Raw genomic sequence first — 19,516 nt, forward strand, 5'->3', positions numbered from 1 at the left:
TTCTCTGATGTAATTCTATGTGCTTTACGGGTCCCTTTTGGGCGGTGGATTTCGATGGAAAACATCTGAATTGTTTGATGTTTTGAACGACTGGGACCAATCCTCAATATCGTTTGAACTCATCTTTGTCCTCTCCTTAGACGCTTTATGAGATGTTAGTGAGACGTTCCTCATTATCTTCCCTTTGTCCTTTTTTTGACAGTTGACAAACATACAGTTACATATCAGTCATATTTGTTTCTTCAGACACCACATTTGCACGTAGGGCTTGTGAGTGCATATTTTTCTCAGACTTTTGCAATATGCATCGTCGCTGTATTCTCTGTACCCTGTATGGCCGTAATAAAAACAGTAACAGTAATATATTACATTTGTGCTGTGGATGAAATGCGGTTTTAGGCTTTTGGGGTATTGAGGGATTCTGGGAAGTGAAAATATGGAATTGTCTGATATCTGTTGTGAGAAAAGGGGAAGCCATCTCTAACTTGATGTATTTTATAGATGCATTGTTAAATGTATGAAAAGCTCACGGGAAAGTCAAGTCAGATGGCATTTACAGATAGCACCATGAAGCGTCTATCTACCAACCCATAGCACATCCCCAACTTCCTTCTGTTATTCTCATAGTAAGCACTCTCGTCTTACAAAAGTATCTCACCCTAGCTGGGCTAGTATCCAGCCCTACCCTCGCATAGTAGACTACCCTCTTTTCTAACTCCGAAACCATTGAAACGCATTTTTAGTCCCACAATAGGCCTTACCGCCGCACTCACTTCTGTCATCATGAAGTGCTTTGAGAGGCAAGTTAAGGATCAGATTCACTCTACTTTACCTGGCAAACTAGACCCACTTCAATTTGCTTACCGCCCCAATAGATCTACAGATGATGCAATCGCACTGCACACTGCCCTATCCCAAGAGGAACACCTATGTAATAATGCTGGTCATTGACTATAGGTCAGCGTTCAATGCCATAGTACCCACCAAGCTCATCATTAAGCTCAGGGCCCTGGGTCTGAACCCCGCCCTGTGCAACTGGGTCCTGGACTTCCTGACGGGCTGCCCCCAGGTGGTGAAGGTAGGAAACAACACCTCCACTTCGCTAATCATCAACACAGGGGCCCCACAAGGGTGCGTGCTCAGCCCCCTCCTGTACTCCCTGTTCATGGCCACGCACGTCTCCAACTCAATCATCAAGTTCGCAGATGACACAACAGTGGTAGGCCTGATTACCAACAATGATGAGACAGCCTACAGGGAGGAGGTGAGGGCCATGGTGGAGTGGTGCCAGGAAAATAACCCTCCCTCAACGTCAACAAAACAAAGGAGCTGATCGTGGACCTCAGGAAACAGCAGAGGGAACACGCCCCTATCCACATCGATGGGACCACAATGGAGAAGGCAGAAAGCTTCAAGTTCCTCAGCGTACACATCACTGACGATCTGAAATGATCTGTCCACACAGACAGTGTGGTGAAGAAGGCGCAACAGGCTGAAGGAATTCGGCTTGGGCCCTAAGACCCTCACAAACTTTTACAGATGCAAAATTGAGAGCATCCTGTTAGACTGTATGGCCTGGTATGGTAACTGCCCTGCCCACAACCGCAGGGCTCTCCAGAGGGTGGCGTGGTCTGCCCAACGCATCACCGGGGGCACACTGCCTGCCTTCAAGGACACCTACAGCACCCGAAGTCACAGGAAGGACATCAACCACCCGAGCCACTACCTGTTCACCCCGCAATCATCCAGAAGGCGAGGTCAGTACTCTTTAATAAATGGAACACTAGTCACTTTAATAATGACACTTTAAGAATGTTTACATATCTCGCATCACTCATCTCATATGTATATACTGTATACAGTAAACTACACTATCTATTCTTTAATATCTATGGCATCTTAGCCGCTCTGTTACTGCTCATCCATATATTTATATTATTCTTATCCCATTCCTTTACTCGATTGTGTGTATTAGGTTTTGTTAGATATTAGTTTTTGGTCTAGATACTGCTGAACTGTCGGATCTAGAAGCATAAGCATAAGCATTTCGCTACACTCGCAATAACATCTGCTAACCATGTGTATGTGACCAATACCATTTGATTTGATTTGAGTACAGGTGCATCAAAGCTGGGACAGAGAGACTGAAAAACAGCTTCTATCTCAAGGCCATCAGACTGTTAAATAGTAATCACAAGCTGGCTACCATACGGATACTCAACCCAGCACCTTAGAGGCTGCTACCCTATATACATAGACATGGAATCTGGGCACTTTAATAATGGAACACTAGTCACTTTAATAATGTTTACATACTACTTTACTCATCTCATATGTATATACTGTATTCTATTCTACTGTATTTTAGTCAATGCTACTCCAACATTGCTTGTCCTAATATTTATATATTTCTTAATTCCATTCTTATACTTTTATATTTGTGTTTTTATTGTGAATTGTTAGATGCTACTGCGCTGTTGGAGCTAGGAACAGAAGCATTTCACTACACCCACAATAACATCTGCTAAATATGTGTATGTGACCAATCAAATTCGATTTGACAATAGTGCAACTCTTCATCCATCCATTCATCATTGTCCTCCATACTTTCCCACCTGCAGTATCGTCCACATTCTCACCCCAAAGTAGTTTCTAGTTTTTACAGATGCCGTTTTTCTCACTTGTTGTTACCACTCCCATGTGATAAATGTTCCCTTGCTATCTGAGTAGCCTACAATTGAAGATCTCCATTGGCAAGATATTCTGTTGTGGTTAAAACCATCTACCAGGGTAGGGGTCATTCCTTTTTAACATTTTTGAATTGTAGCAATCAATTGAATTGAATTAGAAATGTATTTGAGTGTTTGTCTCTTTCCCATCCTTCCTCCTCCTGCTCCCCGCCTGGCCCACCCTCCCCGCCTCGCCTGACCCATCAAGTTCACAGAGACTGAAGACTGGGGTCGAAGGGCACCCTGGGACACAAAACCAGAGAGGAAGAGGCAAAGCAAGAGGGTTTACTCCACCCAAAATCTGCTCATGAAAACAAGTGGAGTTCAATGAGAGCTTAGAATGTGGTCAACGAAAAAATGTAATTGCTAATTTGCTATATGAGGCTTATTTGAACAAATAGAAGTTTTGTAATGGTTAGGTTGTTATGAATGCACTGATATAAGTGGAAGCATATGGCATTTCGGATACTTAGAAAAAAACTACTTTATATCGGAGATGTGACTGTTGTTCACACGTGTATCTGCCCTCTCATTGGCTAGAATAGTCCCACCTGATCTGACCTCCTCCCGCCTGCCTTCCATCTTTGAGGACATGTATTTCTATTGTTAGAGCGGTCACTCGTCTATATAATCAATCATCTTTGACAACACCAGAGGGTGCCAGGCAGCCAATCAAAGTGGTTATGTCAGAGGTGTGTTCCAGTGGAACCTGTGGTGTTTCACCTCAATTTATGGTTGAGTTTGGGATGGAATGGACATGTAATTTAAATTTAATTTGGGTGTCCCACTCAGGTACAGTAGTCTAATTTGAGTCAATTGATATACTTTATGCAAGTATAGAACAGCTGATGGAAAAGCTCAACTTTGCAGGTGACATTTCTGTTGAATGATGAAAACAGCTCAATAGATGAGGCAAGAGATGAGGAATGAATGATAGTGAGTTGACAATGTTTGGGAAAACAACAACTTGTTGCCAGTGTGTTAGCATGTGACAAAAGCAAGAGCTACTGTAGCACAGCTAAATTGTGTTCGTTGTGACCTGTTCAACATTTCCTTAACAAAACACGTTTCTCAATTTGTCATCTATTCACCTTGTTCCATCATTTAGAAAAGAAAGTATTGTGGACATAGGCATAAACATATCTTCCCCTCAATATCATCATACAGTCTTTTTGTTGTTATCCTAATTATCAATATTATGCAATACCACCACTCATGATCATTATCAACATGATCATCCTCTGACAGTCATCCTTCACTTTCTAATTGGTCTCTGATGAATGACACCCATGTTTCTCATTTTCCATCTGGATACATTATACAGTATCATTCATGGGCTGCGTTTACACAAACAGCCCAATTCTGATATTTTTTTCCCCACTAATTGGTCGTTTGACCAATCGCATCAGATCTTTTCACATTTTCAGAGCTGATCTGATTGGTCAAAATGTATTACTGAAAAATGTGTATAAAAAAAAATCTAAACTGGACTGCCTGTCTAAACGCAGCCATGGTGGTCAGACCTTTCTTTCGTCTACATGGTCAGGCCTCTTCATCTTTCATCTGCTTTTCAATTGTTTCACTTCAGATCCCTTACCTCACATAATTCACCATCCTCTGTCATTTGAAGACCTTTTCAAATGCACAGGCATCAGTCTATTCCAAGGTATGCAGTGCCCTTTGTTCAAAAGCTTAGAACAGGCATACTGTGTCAAGTGTACCAGAAGAGTTACAGATGTTCCTTTGATATTCACGTCAGTTTTCTGGGGTCACCATGGCAACACTTTCACCAGCCATGTTTGTACATCGATAATGGGGACAAAGAGTGACAAGTAGTCACAAAAACACAATTTACATGGCACTAAGTCTATTTTGGTTCATAGTGTGCATATTCATTCCATTGGATCAAACTCAGTATGTGTCGAATTGGCACCTTTTAGTCCATGGATTATAAGTACTGAAGATGTTTACAGGCCACTGCATATTTGGCGTGGGATAGAAGTTTGAGTCGTTTCAGGCCTAGTGATACAGGCTTAGGGGCAATTAAGTTTATTATTGAGCTCAAACGGATGGTTGGTCCTCAACACTTCTTTATGGTCACTATCAATGACAAGACTGGATCTTTGAAATGTGTGAAAAAAGGAAACACGTGGCTTAAAAAAAAAAAACATGCAGTCTTTCTAATGGCATTTTTAAATCATCACTGTATGTGTAATAAATCAATATATGTTTGCTGTGATCTAGTGTACTATAAAATGTATGGCTCTCCTACTCTCGCCATTTTGCCCACTCCTATTCAAAACTAGTTTGTATTTTCTAATAGTTAGAAAACTTTTTATCTTAATATGCATTTTGATGACATATCTATTTAACTTCTGAATGTATGGTATTGTTTACTAGGTGTTGAACAATGAATATTGACTATTAACTATTCTGTAACCATTCCCTCTTCAATCAGGTTTGATTGGAAAATGCTTTGTTCAAAAAAATACATTGTATTATCGTATCTTTGTTCTCCCTGACGAAGGCCATGCAGCCAAAACTCATTGGAGTATTAAAATCTGTTCCATTGAACATGCCATACAAATAAAGGCATTTTAATGAATTATAATAAAAAGAGCCTTGGTCCTCTTTTCTTTTAACAAAGAGCACCTTCTATCTACAAAGACCCACTATTGCATCCTTGGAGCATTTCCCTTCCTTCTTTTTTGTAAATCAATGTATCAAATCAAATTGTATTTGTCACATGCACCGAATACAACAGGAGTAGTAGACCTTACAGTGAAATGCTTACTTACAAGCCCTTAACCAACAATGCGGTTTTAAGAAAAATACCTAAAAAATAAAGAAGAAATCAAGTAACAACTAATTAAAGAGCAGCAGTAAAATAACAATAGCGAGGCTATATACAGGGGGTATCGGTACAGAGTCGATGTGCGGGGGGCACCGGTTAGTCGAGGTAATTGAGGTAATATATACATGTGGGTAGAGTTATGAAAGTGACTATGCATAGATATTAAACAGAGAGTAGCAGCAGCGTAAAAGAGGGGTCTGGGTAGCGATTTGATTAAATGTTCAGGAGTCTTATGGCTTGGGGGTAGAAGCTGTTTAGAAGCCTCTTGGACCTAGACTTGGCACTCCGGTACCGCTTGCTGTGCGGTAGCAGAGGGAATAGTCTGCTAAGTCTTTAACAATTTTTCCTCTGACACCGCCTGGTATAGAGGTCCTGGATGACAGTAAGCTTGGCCCCAGTGATGTACTGGGCCGTACGCACTACCCTCTGTAGTGCCTTGCAGTCGGAGGCCGAGCAGTTGCCATACCAGGCAGTGATGCAACCAGTCAGGCTCTCAATGGTGCAGTTGTAGAACCTTTTGAGGATCTGAGGACCCATGCCAAATCTTTTCAGGCTCCTGAGGGGGAATAGGTTTTGTCGTGCCCTCTTCATGACTGTCTTGGTGTCCCTGGACCATGTTAGTTTTTTGATGATGTGAACACCATAGAACTTGAAGCTCTCAACCTGCTCCATTACAGCCGCGTCGATGAGAATGGGGGCGTGCTTGGTCCTCCTTTTCCTGTAGTCCACAATCATCTCCTTTGTCTTGATCACGTTGAGGGAGAGGTTGTTGTCCTGGCACCACACGGCCAGGTCTCTGACCTCTTCCCTATATGCTGTCTTGTTGTTGTTGGTGATCAGGCATACCACTGTTAAGTCATCGGCACAGGTGTTCCTTTTGGACGTACTTCCAAATTCTCTCAAATGAAGTTGGAGAATTATGATAGAGAAATTGACATTAAATTCTTTGACAACAGCTCTGGTGGACATTCCTGCAGTCAACATGCCAATTGCAATCGCTCCCTCAAAACTTGTTTATTTAATGAAAATAACTCCAAAATATATATTTTGTCATTTATTTCCCTGAGCTTCCTTTGGCCCTTCAAATGCTCAGTCTGATCATGTGGACATTAGGACACAAATTTGAAGATATTTACAAACACAGCCCTGATTGGTTGTTAGGATGGTCTAGAGCCCACTCCCTTACCCAGATGAACAGTCATTGGTCTATTATAATCAGATCACATTGTGATGTCATGATGTGGGAATTATCATAATTTTCTCATTTTCAAGGTGTCATTTCAACCTCATAGTGTGGAATTATCATTAAAAAAAGAAAAGGAAAATCACATTTTATAACTGCACCTTTAATTGTATCATGAATTTTCTTCTCAATGATTTGACCTACAAATGGCCAGCTGTGTGGCTGAGTGAAGGGACACAGGGATACATTCTGGTTCAGCTCAACTCTACTTCTAACTGAAGTATACTGAACAAAAATATAAACACAACATGTAAAGTGTTGGTCCCATGTTTCATGAGTTGAAAGAAAATATTCCAGAAAGGTTCCCATGTGCAAAAAAAGCTTACTTCTCTCAAATGTTTTGCACAAACGTGTTTACATCTCTGTTAGTGAGCATTTCTCCTTTGCCAAATGAATCCATCCACCTGACAGGTTTGGCATATCAAGAAGCTGATTAAACAGCAAATCTTTGAAACTGTTGCATGTTGCGTTCATATTTTTGTTCAGTGTAGTTTCCTCAACAGACTACCGTCACAAGCTGAAATCGTCCAGTTCAAGAGCCAGGGATCGGAGGAAGGAAGGAGAGGTGCTCCTGATGTTTTCCAGCAATGCGCAGAGATCCGCTCAGTGCTGCTCATAGTCAAAACAGGTCAGCAAATACACCACTAATGCACAGATGTAGTCCTCTTAAGTATTTTCAGCAGCCAAACGTATTTTCTTTTCTTTTTCACCCTCACTACCAGTCTGTTTCCTGTATTTTCAAAACATGTTTCCCTCCAGGCTATTTCCCCAGGGTCCTGTTAATGGCAAAAACCAAACCCTGCATGTTTTTACTTCGTCACAGAGAAGCAAAATTTAGGAGATGAGGGGTGGGTGGGGGTGGGTGGGGGGATCTGTTACGCTCGTTTCATGTTCAGCTGTCCAGGCCAGATTTTGACGAATGTACCGTATGTGTGAGCACCATTGGCGAGGGCTATCAATCAAGTGAAACGATTCGAACACATTGTAAACAGCCCCTCTGTTTAGACTCGAAGGGTTGGACCGTAAGACAAGGCGGCCGTGGTACATGTAAAGAGGGACTTAGGTTACTCACACTAATCGGGTGCATATCTTTTGAAGTTTTCAGCATGGCTTGTTGTGGGCAATGTGTCATTGAATGTTTTTGCTGTGGTTGACCACAGGGTGTGTCAATCGACTGCAGGTAAGGCACTGAAGACAGTATGCTCAGGAGGTTTGAGAAATCCTGAATCTCTGTGTCCTGGCTGGCCTGTATGAATGTGTCTGGCTGAGCTGTATGAATGTGTCCTGGCTGGCCTGTATGAATGTGTCCTGGCTGGCCTGTATGAATGTGTCCTGGCTGGCCTGTATGAATGTGTCTGGCTGAGCTGTATGAATGTGTCCTGGCTGGCCTGTATGAATGTGTCCTGGCTGGCCTGTATGAATGTGTCCTGGCTGGCCTGTATGAATGTGTCCTGGCTGGCCTGTATGAATGTGTCTGGCTGAGCTGTATGAATGTGTCCTGGCTGGCCTGTATGAATGTGTCCTGGCTGGCCTGTATGAATGTGTCCTGGCTGGCCTGTATGAATGTGTCTGGCTGGCCTGTATGAATGTGTCCTGGCTGGCCTGTATGAATGTGTCCTAGCTGGCCTGTATGAATGTGTCCTGGCTGGCCTGTATGAATGTGTCCTGGCTGGCCTGTATGAATGTGTCCTGGCTGGCCTGTATGAATGTGTCTGGCTGGCCTGTATGAATGTGTCCTGGCTGGCCTGTATGAATGTGTCCTGGCTGGCCTGTATGAATGTGTCCTGGCTGGCCTGTATGAATGTGTCCTGGCTGGCCTGTATGAATGTGTCCTGGCTGGCCTGTATGAATGTGTCCTGGCTGGCCTGTATGAATGTGTCCTGGCTGGCCTGTATGAATGTGTCCTGGCTGGCCTGTATGAATGTGTCCTGGCTGGCCTGTATGAATGTGTCCTGGCTGGCCTGTATGAATGTGTCCTGGCTGGCCTGTATGAATGTGTCCTGGCTGGCCTGTATGAATGTGTCCTGGCTGGCCTGTATGAATGTGTCCTGGCTGGCCTGTATGAATGTGTCCTGGCTGGCCTGTATGAATGTGTCCTGGCTGGCCTGTATGAATGTGTCCTGGCTGGCCTGTATGAATGTGTCCTGGCTGGCCTGTATGAATGTGTCTGGCTGAGCTGTATGAATGTGTCCTGGCTGGCCTGTATGAATGTGTCCTGGCTGGCCTGTATGAATGTGTCCTGGCTGGCCTGTATGAATGTGTCCTGGCTGGCCTGTATGAATGTGTCCTGGCTGGCCTGTATGAATGTGTCCTGGCTGGCCTGTATGAATGTGTCCTGGCTGGCCTGTATGAATGTGTCCTGGCTGGCCTGTATGAATGTGTCCTGGCTGGCCTGTATGAATGTGTCCTGGCTGGCCTGTATGAATGTGTCCTGGCTGGCCTGTATGAATGTGTCCTGGCTGGCCTGTATGAATGTGTCCTGGCTGGCCTGTATGAATGTGTCCTGGCTGGCCTGTATGAATGTGTCCTGGCTGGCCTGTATGAATGTGTCCTGGCTGGCCTGTATGAATGTGTCCTGGCTGGCCTGTATGAATGTGTCCTGGCTGGCCTGTATGAATGTGTCCTGGCTGGCCTGTATGAATGTGTCCTGGCTGGCCTGTATGAATGTGTCCTGGCTGGCCTGTATGAATGTGTCCTGGCTGGCCTGTATGAATGTGTCCTGGCTGGCCTGTATGAATGTGTCTGGCTGAGCTGTACAGAGCATCCTGTTGGTTTATCAGTGGTTGTCCGTCAACCGCTGCGTTCATGTCTATCACATCAATGACATCTGCATCTAGCATTTGTGCTCTTTATTCATAGTATATATTTTTTTACATCTTTTTTTTATTTCACCTTTATTTAACCAGGTAGGCTAGTTGAGAACAAGTTCTCATTTGCAACTGCGACCTGGCCAAGATAAAGCAAAGCAGTGTGACACAGACAACAACACAGTTACACATGGAATAAACAGTGAACAAGCCAATAACACAATAAACAAGTCAATGACACAGTAGAAAAAAAAGAAAGTATTATATACAGTGTGTGCAAAAGGCATGAGGAGGTAGGCTATAAATAGGCCAGAGGAGCGAATGATTACAATTTAGCAGATTAACACTGGAGTGATAAATGAGCAGATGATGATGTGCAAGTAGAGATACTGGTGTGCAAAAGAGCAGAAAAGTAAATCAAATAAAAACAGTATGGGGATGAGGTAGGTAGATTGGCTGGGCTATTTACAGATGGACTATGTGCAGCTGCAGCGATCGGTTAGCTGCTCAGATAGTTGATGTTTAAAGTTGGTTGAGGGAAATGAAAGTCTCCAACTTCAACGACCGTATTACTCCAAATAATCAGAGCATCTGTAATGGAACAGTTGCACAATTGGACCATGTGCTACGCTATCTGCATCCTTCCATTGCATACCCCTCGTGAATTTACAGTGAGTCTACCATGGACGGTGAACGGTTAGAGATTTAGAAATGAACGTCATGAAAAACATGGTCTTCTTTTGACATTAGCACAGATAAACGTATTGATCCTAGATCAGTGTCTCACTTCCATTCATCAGAATAGAGCTTGTGGCCTGAAAGCTCGTGGCCTAGTGTAACTGAAAGGCGACTCTGTGGCTGACTCTCTACAGTCCTAGACGTCTTGGGGGTGTCATAGATGTGCCTCTGTGACGTTGTTCACCTATGGCAGTGAGTCTCAGGCCACATGAAACTGCCACGTCCACCCGTCCCGCAAAACCACATCACAGAGCCTCCAGGTCAATGGTAAGTTAAGCTCACTCTGTTTTTACAGTTTTCCATGCTAATACATACAGGAGGAGCATGATGCCATTAGCATGATGCCCCATCAATGATTGTCAGGCACATTAACAGCATACATATTTATGCAATGGACATTGGGCCACACATACTGTACAGTCGTGGCCAAAAGTTTTGAGAATGACATAAATATTAATTTTCACAAAGTTTGCTGCTTCAGTGTCTTTAGATATTTACTATGTTATTTACTATGTACTATGGAATACTGAAGTATATACAAGCATTTCATAAGTGTCAACGGCTTTTATTGACAATTACATGAATTTGATGCAAAGAGTCAATATTTGCAGTGTTGACCCTTCTTTTTCAAGACCTCTGCAATCCGCCCTGGCATGCTGTCAATTAACTTCTGGGCCACATCCTGACTGATGGCAACCCATCCTTGAATAATCCATGCTTGGAGTTTGTCAGAATTTGTGGGTTTTTGTTTGTCCACCAGCCTCTTGAGGATTGACCTCAAGTTCTCAATGGGATTAAGGTCTGGGGAGTTTCCTGGCCATGGACCCAAATATCGATGTTTTGTTCCCCGAGCCACTTAGTTATCAGTTTTGCCTTATGGCAAGGTGCTGCATCATGCTGGAAAAGGCATTGTTCATCACCAAACTCTTCCTGGATGGTTGGGAGAAGTTGCTCTCGGAGGATGTGTTAGTACCATTCTTTATTCATGGCTGTATTCTTAGGCAAAATTCTGAGTGAGCCCACTCCCTTGGCTGAGAAGCAACTCCACACATGAATGGACTCAGGATGCTTTACTGTTGGCATGACACAGGACTGATGGTAGCGCTCACCTTGTCTTCCCCCGGACAAGCTTTTTTTCCGGTTCCCCCAAACAATAGGTGAAGGTGACTTTTTTTTCCTTCAGAAATCACTCAAATGTGAGGTGACCATGAAGGGAATGTAATAACGCCGGGTGTATCAGGCTTTACGAGTTTACCCATAGTTCAAAATGCATTATCACATACCATTTAAGGAATTTATAGTTGCAAGTTTCATATTCAGAAAGTTTACTGGTACCATCTGTTGAAGTAATCTCAGCACGTATCGCATAATGGCCATCCATGCTGTTTTCTGGATTGGGGTCTCATGTAAATAACAAGTGACTGGATGCCTTACGTCACAGAGGATTATATTTTTATACGTGTGTTACTTTTCTGTTTCACTGTACTATCAGGACTTGGCTGTCTGGTCTTGAGCCCATGTGAAACCCTTAATAGGACTCCTTTACCAGGCAAGCGCTCTCTACGCTCTCTCTACGCTCTCTCTACGCTCTCTCTACGCGCTCTCTACGCGCTCTCTACGCACTCTCTACTCACGGGCCGTAATATTGCTGAGTGACACAATGGCGGGTCAGTCCATTGACTTCATGGCCCACTGGACAATAGAGACCTCACTGGTCTCTGAGGCCGAGTCGAAATACTAGAGCTGGTCGTTTGGTACTTGTAGCACCACTTTGTATTTGCATTACTGGACACTCATTGTAGCACCCCTTTTCTGAAAGAAATGGGCTCCCACCTGTGCAAGCACTGACAAAACATCCACATATCCGTCTACACGTGCCATCCAGACGTGACCTGCCTGCCCTCTGTGATCCGATATACCCAGGCTCTTTTCAGGGGTCAGAGCTTACTGGCCACACATAGAGATGGAAGCGCCATCCGCTGTGTCCCGACTCAGACTTTCCACTGGCGCAATCCAAACTTGCACCGCTCCAGGTAGGTAAAACGGAATGTGAGTGCACATACACAAACACGCCTGCACACACATCCTGAAGCTTCAAGCAGCTGTGATGTGAGAGTCAATCGTAGAGCTTTGTGACTTCAAGTCACCATGAATTCTGATTGTTGTTCACAAATGGAGGACTTGCCTTGAATTATAATGATTGGCTGTTGCACAAGTAATACACTGTTGGATACAGAAACAGATGCACACAAGAAGTGCTGTATACATTTTACGGGGCAATCGGGATGCTCCCTACTATGGAAATCCAAACTGAACAGTGAATCCCATATGTTACACTAAGAGGGGGTTTGGTAGGAAAATTCTGTTTTGTCCATCTTCAGAAGTCAGAGCAGGGACTGGAAGAACATCAAGAAACGGAGACAGCTATCACTCCTCAGAGAGGGATCGAAGGGGGAGAGAGAGAAAGAGAGAGGGGGAGAGAGACATGGAGGCAGACTACAAGACAAGCCACTATCTCTCTCATTCAGAGTTTTTTTTAAAAATTGGCATATGGTGCTCTTTCTCCTATGAAAGCCTGGAGGACAGGGAACATGGAGTGAGCAGGAAAACATGGTCCTTTTACAAATAGAAGTGAGTCTTGAGACATTCACACTGTGGTGGGGTTACAACATCTCTATATTTAAGTCATAATCCGTGATTTTACAGATGTAGGATCTTAATTTGAGCCAGATTGCTACAGCAGGACATGTGAATTATTATGTGGATTATAATTAATGGAAAGTTTTTGTAGGTGTTGATAAAGAAAACAGCAAATCAAGTCAACAAAATGTATGTAGAAATGACCAACTTTCGAAGCTTTTTTAAACATGAAATACACTACAACTTTGCATTTCCTGCTGTGCAGTAAAATTCTCAGCAACAAAAGAGGGAAGAAACCAAGATCCTACATCTGTAAGAGAAAGAGCAGACAGTCTGAAAGGGGCCTAGCTCTTACACCAAGGCTACTCACTGAGTTTTAGAATGGTGTCAAGTGTGTTAAGTTTCCCTCTGACTGAATCCTTTTTACCAGTGATTTGTTTGCCATCATGTTCAACAGAACTAGAGTAACTACTGGATTTACTGGGTTTTTGCATTAATGTTCAACAGAACTAGAGACTGTGAGGTAACTACTGGATTTACTGGATTTTAGGCTTTGCCAGGCCTACTGAATATCATTTTCAAACATTTCTATTAGATACTATAATACCTTGCTTCAGATGTAGGACCTTAATTGGAGCCAGTTTGCTACAGCAGGAAAATAATCCTGCAATCCTGTAGGCCGTCATTGTAAATAAGAATTTGCTCTTCAATGACTTGCCTAGTTAAATCAAAAAAATTTAAAATATTATTTTGATTATAATTAACGGACATTTTTGTAAGGGTTGATACATTTTTAGTAGGGGAAAATCAAGTCAAATTTCAAAGTGGAAATTACAAACTTCTGAAGCCTTTGTAAACCTCAAATATACTACAAGTGTTACATTTCCTGCATTGCAGGAAAGTTCTCCTGTAACAGGGTGATCAAATTAAGATCCTGCATCTGTATCTGCTTCGCTAACCGGACACTAATATTGGTGTAGAAACCACATTATTAAGGCACCTATTCTATGACCTCACCGTAGGGATAGGGTTCGGATTTATGATTCAAATCCATGTCTTTGCCTAATAAACTCAAGATCTCTGGTAATTTCTCTCGTCTCTCCAAGCCACCCTGGAATTTGCAACTGGTCTAGCTCAGAGCATGGATTTGTCAGTGGACTGGCTCTTGAGGAAGCATTTCATTAGCATCTTAAAGGGTAAAAGTTTCCCATTGATTTAGGTGTGTCTTCGCAATTGGATGTAAGCCAGGAATGGAATATGTTTCAGCTGACTAAGACTCTGGGAAAGCTCACTAGATATTATTCACATGACATACAGTATGGGCAATAATTGGCGACTATCATTGTCATAAAACAGACAAGGTGGCAGAGGTTGGGCATTTTGGCGAAGGGAAATTTTGAAAAAATGTCCTTGAAAAATACATTTTTGTCTCTCCGGGACCTGAAAGGGCACCATTGTAACAAGGAATAGAGGAAAAGTGAGATTTTTTTCTTCACAAACTCAAAGCCGACCATTCAGAAAAAAGGAACTGAAGAATCTGAGTAATGCTGTGAGAGAGAGAGGGGAAATCAAGGGATGCAGAAACATTAAATAAATATCAGAGCTGGGGCAGGAAAAATGAGACAAGAGAGGGGGAGCGTTTATTTGAACTTTTTTGAACATCAGTGCTTTGGAGGAGGATGGTTTACCTGGCTGTTGACTCAGAGCTAATGACAGGGTTAACATGATGTTAGACACAGTAGGGCCATTGAAGCTGTGCTGTTGAACCATGCTTGTATTGGAGCCCCACTCCAACTCCCACTGGCATTAAAATAATATACAGTGGGGCAAAAAAGTATTTAGTCAGCCACCAATTGTGCAAGTTTTCCCACTTAAAAAGATGAGAGAGGCCTGTAATTTTCATCATAGGTACACTTCAACTATGACAAACAAAATGAGAAATAAAAATCCAGAAAATCACATTGTAGGATTTTTAATGAATTTATTTGCAAATTATGGTGGAAAATAAGTATTTGGTCACCTACAAACAAGCAAGATTTCTGGCTCTCACAGACCTGTAACTTCTTCTTTAAGAGGCTCCTCTGTCCTCCACTCGTTACCTGTATTAATGGCACCTGTTTGAACTTGATATCAGTATAAAAGACACTTGTCCATAACCTCAAACAGTCACACTCCAAACTCCACTATGGCCAAGACTAAAGAGCTGTCAAAGGACACCAGAAACAAAATTGTAGACCTACACCAGGCTGGGAAGACTGAATCTGCAATAGGTAAGCAGCTTGGTTTGAAGAAATCAACTGTGGGAGCAATTATTAGGAAATGGAAGACATACAAGACCACTGATAATCTCCCTCGATCTGGGGCTCCACGCAAGATCTCACCCCGTGGGGTCAAAATGATCACAAGAACGGTGAGCAAAAATCCCAGAACCACACGGGGGGACCTAGTGAATGACCTGCAGAGAGCCGGGACCAAAGTAACAAAGCCTAACATCAGTAACACACTACGCCGCCAGGGACTCAAATCCTGCAGTGCCAGACGTGTCCCCTTGCTTAAGCCAGTACATGTCCAGGCCCGTCTGAAGTTTGCTAGAGAGCATTTGGATGATCCAGAAGAAGATTGGGAGAATGTCATATGGTCAGATGAAACCAAAATAGAACTTTTTGGTAAAAACTCAACTCGTCGTGTTTGGAGGACAAAGAATGCTGAGTTGCATCCAAAGAACACCATACCTACTGTGAAGCATGGGGGTGGAAACATCATGCTTTGGGGCTGTTTTTCTGCAAAGGGACCAGGACGACTGATCCGTGTAAAGGAAAGAATAAATGGGGCCATGTATCGTGAGACTTTGAGTGAAAACCTCCTTCCATCAGCAAGGGCATTGAAGATGAAACGTGGCTGGGTCTTTCAGCATGACAATGATCCCAAATACACCGCCCGGGCAACGAAGGAGTGGCTTCGTAAGAAGCATTTCAAGGTCCTGGAGTGGCCTAGCCAGTCTCCAGATCTCAACCCCATAGAAAATCTTTGGAGGGAGTTGAAAGTCCGTGTTGCCCAGCAACAGCCCCAAAACATCACTGCTCTAGAGGAGATCTGCATGGAGGAATGGGTCAAAATACCAGCAACAGTGTGTGAAAACGTTGTGAAGACTTACAGAAAACGTTTGACCCCTGTCATTGCCAACAAAGGGTATCTAACAAAGTATTGAGATACACTTTTGTTATTGACCAAATACTTATTTTCCACCATAATTTGCAAATAAATTAATTAAAAATCATTTTTTTCCCTCATTTTGTCTGTCATAGTTGAAATGTACCTATGATGAAAATGACAGGCCTCTCCCATCTTTTTAAGTGGGAGAACTTGCACAATTGGTGGCTGACTAAATACTTTTTTTGCCCCACTGTAATTCACCCTTTCTCCCACCTGCACTCCTCTTCTACCTTCACTCCTCACCCTGTCTATGTTCATTATGCACCTACACCTAGTGTTTGTCCCACCAGTTACCTTGGTCCCAAAAACTTGAACATGCTAATTTCACTGAAGTAGTAACAGAACATAGAAAGGCCCTTAACAAGTCATTTCCTGTTCCTGACTGTTAGGGATGTTGCAACACACAGTGCTTGTATGTGAAGCTGATGAATTGAACCCAATCCGGTGAGTTACAGCAAGCTCCTTATAAGTAGCTCTATTGTGGCTACTGTAGGTAATTTGAATGAGCAAAACACAACCAATCTCTGTTGACACTTGCCGACCTCTATGCCACAACGATTTGCATCTGAGGGGGCGCATGAGTCAGTACTGGTACTTCAGTATCGTTGGCCAAAAAGTAAACGACAAAAATTACTAAAATAATTAACAGAAAATACACTCCTAAAGTTGGTCAAATTTTGATGAGCGACTTGACCAAAAAGGAATTTAGTCTCGTAAGAGACATAACAGAATGTGTCCTTGGAAAAGTGTTTCCGTGTGTGTTTCATTAATAAGCATTTAATAGCAAGCTAGAGAGCATGTAGCATTTGAGAATGTGTTTTGATCATGTATATATCTTTGTTCAAACTGTAAATGTGTTTGTGTTTTTATTGGCATATACATGTATTTGCGTTTCTGCGTGGCCTAGCTAGCATATATTATTGGTTAGTCACTGTAGTGGAGAGCAAAGGCTGCTGGATGCCACTGACCCAGAGGCAAAGTATTTCACTCCTGGTTTACTCCCTCTAACTGTGACATGCACCATCTCCTGAGACTATGTAGCCGTCACTCACAACAGAAACAACCCTGCCAAAGTATCGCCATCCAAGGACGTTTCCTTGGCCAAACACACTGTAGCTATCACGTAGCAGTGATTGAATTAAGAATATCGTTTTTTTTTTTTTACATTGTAATGGGTGTATGTGCCTACTTCATCTCTACATTGTAGTAGGTAAAACACCAAGTAATTTTCTTAGCATTTACCAGACACTCTTATCCAGAGCCACTTACAGTAGTGAGAGTATACATTTTCATACTGGTCCCCCGTGGGAATCAAACCCACAACCCTTGCATTGCAAATGCCATGCTCTACTAACTGAGCCACATGGGACCCTTTGCCAAGTAGGGAAAAGCTAGTTGCAATTATCCAATAACATCGATCCGTTTCAGATGTTTTGTATTTTCATTATGAGCTAATGATAAACCCTAGAAATCAGCATCGTAGAATGTGTTTGAGATATATCAATTAATATCCGTTGTCTGATTGTGAGCTCCCACACATTGTTTTTTAGCTAAGTGTGTGCCTGTGTTACATTATCGATGCATATTTCACAGCAGCTGTTAAACCCATCAGTGCAAAACATCTGGCCATGGAGGGAAACCTTTTTATTGGGGACACATGACTGCACGCATCCCCCAAAGTCCCTCCCCCTTGGAGACGCAGCTGTCAGGTTAATGGTTTCCAGGTGTGTCTCTTTCTCCCTCTCTTTTGCTTCCCGTCTCTCTGTGCGAGTGTTGAGTTTATAATGGGCCGCCTGAGCTTCTGTAGAAAAGGTGAAGGCGTCTATATTTATACACAGTCTCTTCCCGTCTCCTCCCCTGCTGGCGAGAGCGCCAGTTGCTAATTCATCACTCTGCAGTTCTCTCTGTAGTCCGATATGACACCGTCATTTCCACATTCGTTTGACATGTCATTTACATATGTCTCTCTCGGCGGTAGCCTTGTTGACATTGGAACCAGTCCGTCTTATCTCCACATTACCAGGCTGTGAATGGCCCCTGGGGGACCCAAGGTCCGGCAGGTTCCTCCATCCCAGACGCACTCAGCCGTGCATTGCTCTGTGGGTGACGGTGTAATGAGGCAAGGTAGCTATGAGACAGACGCACCACTAACCCTCGTCAGGTAGTTCTAGGATGAAGTTGCCCAATAGATGCACTCCGAAGGTTGAACGTCCCAGCTGATGATTCCCTATGGGGAAAACACCTCCAATAAGTCTACTATCTTACAGTGCGGACAGATTCACATCTAGAAGTTACAATAAGACAAGTGTGGTTTATAGTCAGCGTTCGGTGAACTGCCCGAGATCTTAATGACATCATCAACATTCCGTCCCGGCCCGATAAATCATTTGAAAGTTGGTCAACACAGAAGCAGAGAAGGTGACAATGAATAACAATGATGGATACAAAGCTATTCCCATTTAAGTTCTTAGCAACCTAGCAAAGAATCAATGTAGTACTTATATTTAATTCAGATAGATGCTTTTCAATAACTTAAAGGGAAACAGGCACTGGCAGAACAAAAAGATCCCAAAAGATGTTCAAATAAATATTAAGACAATACAGTAAAGTAACTATAGACAATTGTTTCATGTTTTTAAGGTGTTGTTCTTCTGCAAAATTGAGTTGCAAACTTTGCACTGTTGCATGAACACAAATTGCTATAAGATGAAAGCCACTCTTTGGGTTATGAATCCCGTCCCATGATGCAAAATAGTACTGAGATACTTTACCTTTACTCGGCCAGTCACCGAATTTCCATGAACACATCCATGGACACAGTCTATGAACGCATTTTGTTCCCATTGCAGTGAAGCTCAAACATTTTATTACTGGCAATATGGCACACTGAACCTGTAGAGTGCCCATGTTGCAGACCTGGAGTTCACATATTATGTTTTATGTCAATTGTTACTGACACTTTGGTCCCCTTCAGGCTGAGGATGTGGATATCTGATCAGACCATCCTTCTTGTCTAATATAACCTCAAAATCAACAGGGGCTCGTACAGAGTAACATTTGTTTTTCAATTGTAAAATATATTTTCTTAAATCTAATTACCATAAAGGCCAGCAATCTGAGGCGTTTTGATGTGCCATGGAGCTTTAGCCCCCTTTTTTTAACAGGTCATTGTCATAGGGAATTTTTTTGTAAAAAAATGTTTTACCCTTTTTTATTCAATTCTTTTTTTTTACCCTTTGACCTTCCTGCATTATGCTGAGGTTACGGCAGAGCAATGGAGTGACAGCAACGG

This window comes from Oncorhynchus nerka, linkage group LG7 (assembly GCF_034236695.1).
Source record: "Oncorhynchus nerka isolate Pitt River linkage group LG7, Oner_Uvic_2.0, whole genome shotgun sequence".
Classification (NCBI taxonomy): Eukaryota; Metazoa; Chordata; class Actinopteri; order Salmoniformes; family Salmonidae; genus Oncorhynchus; species Oncorhynchus nerka.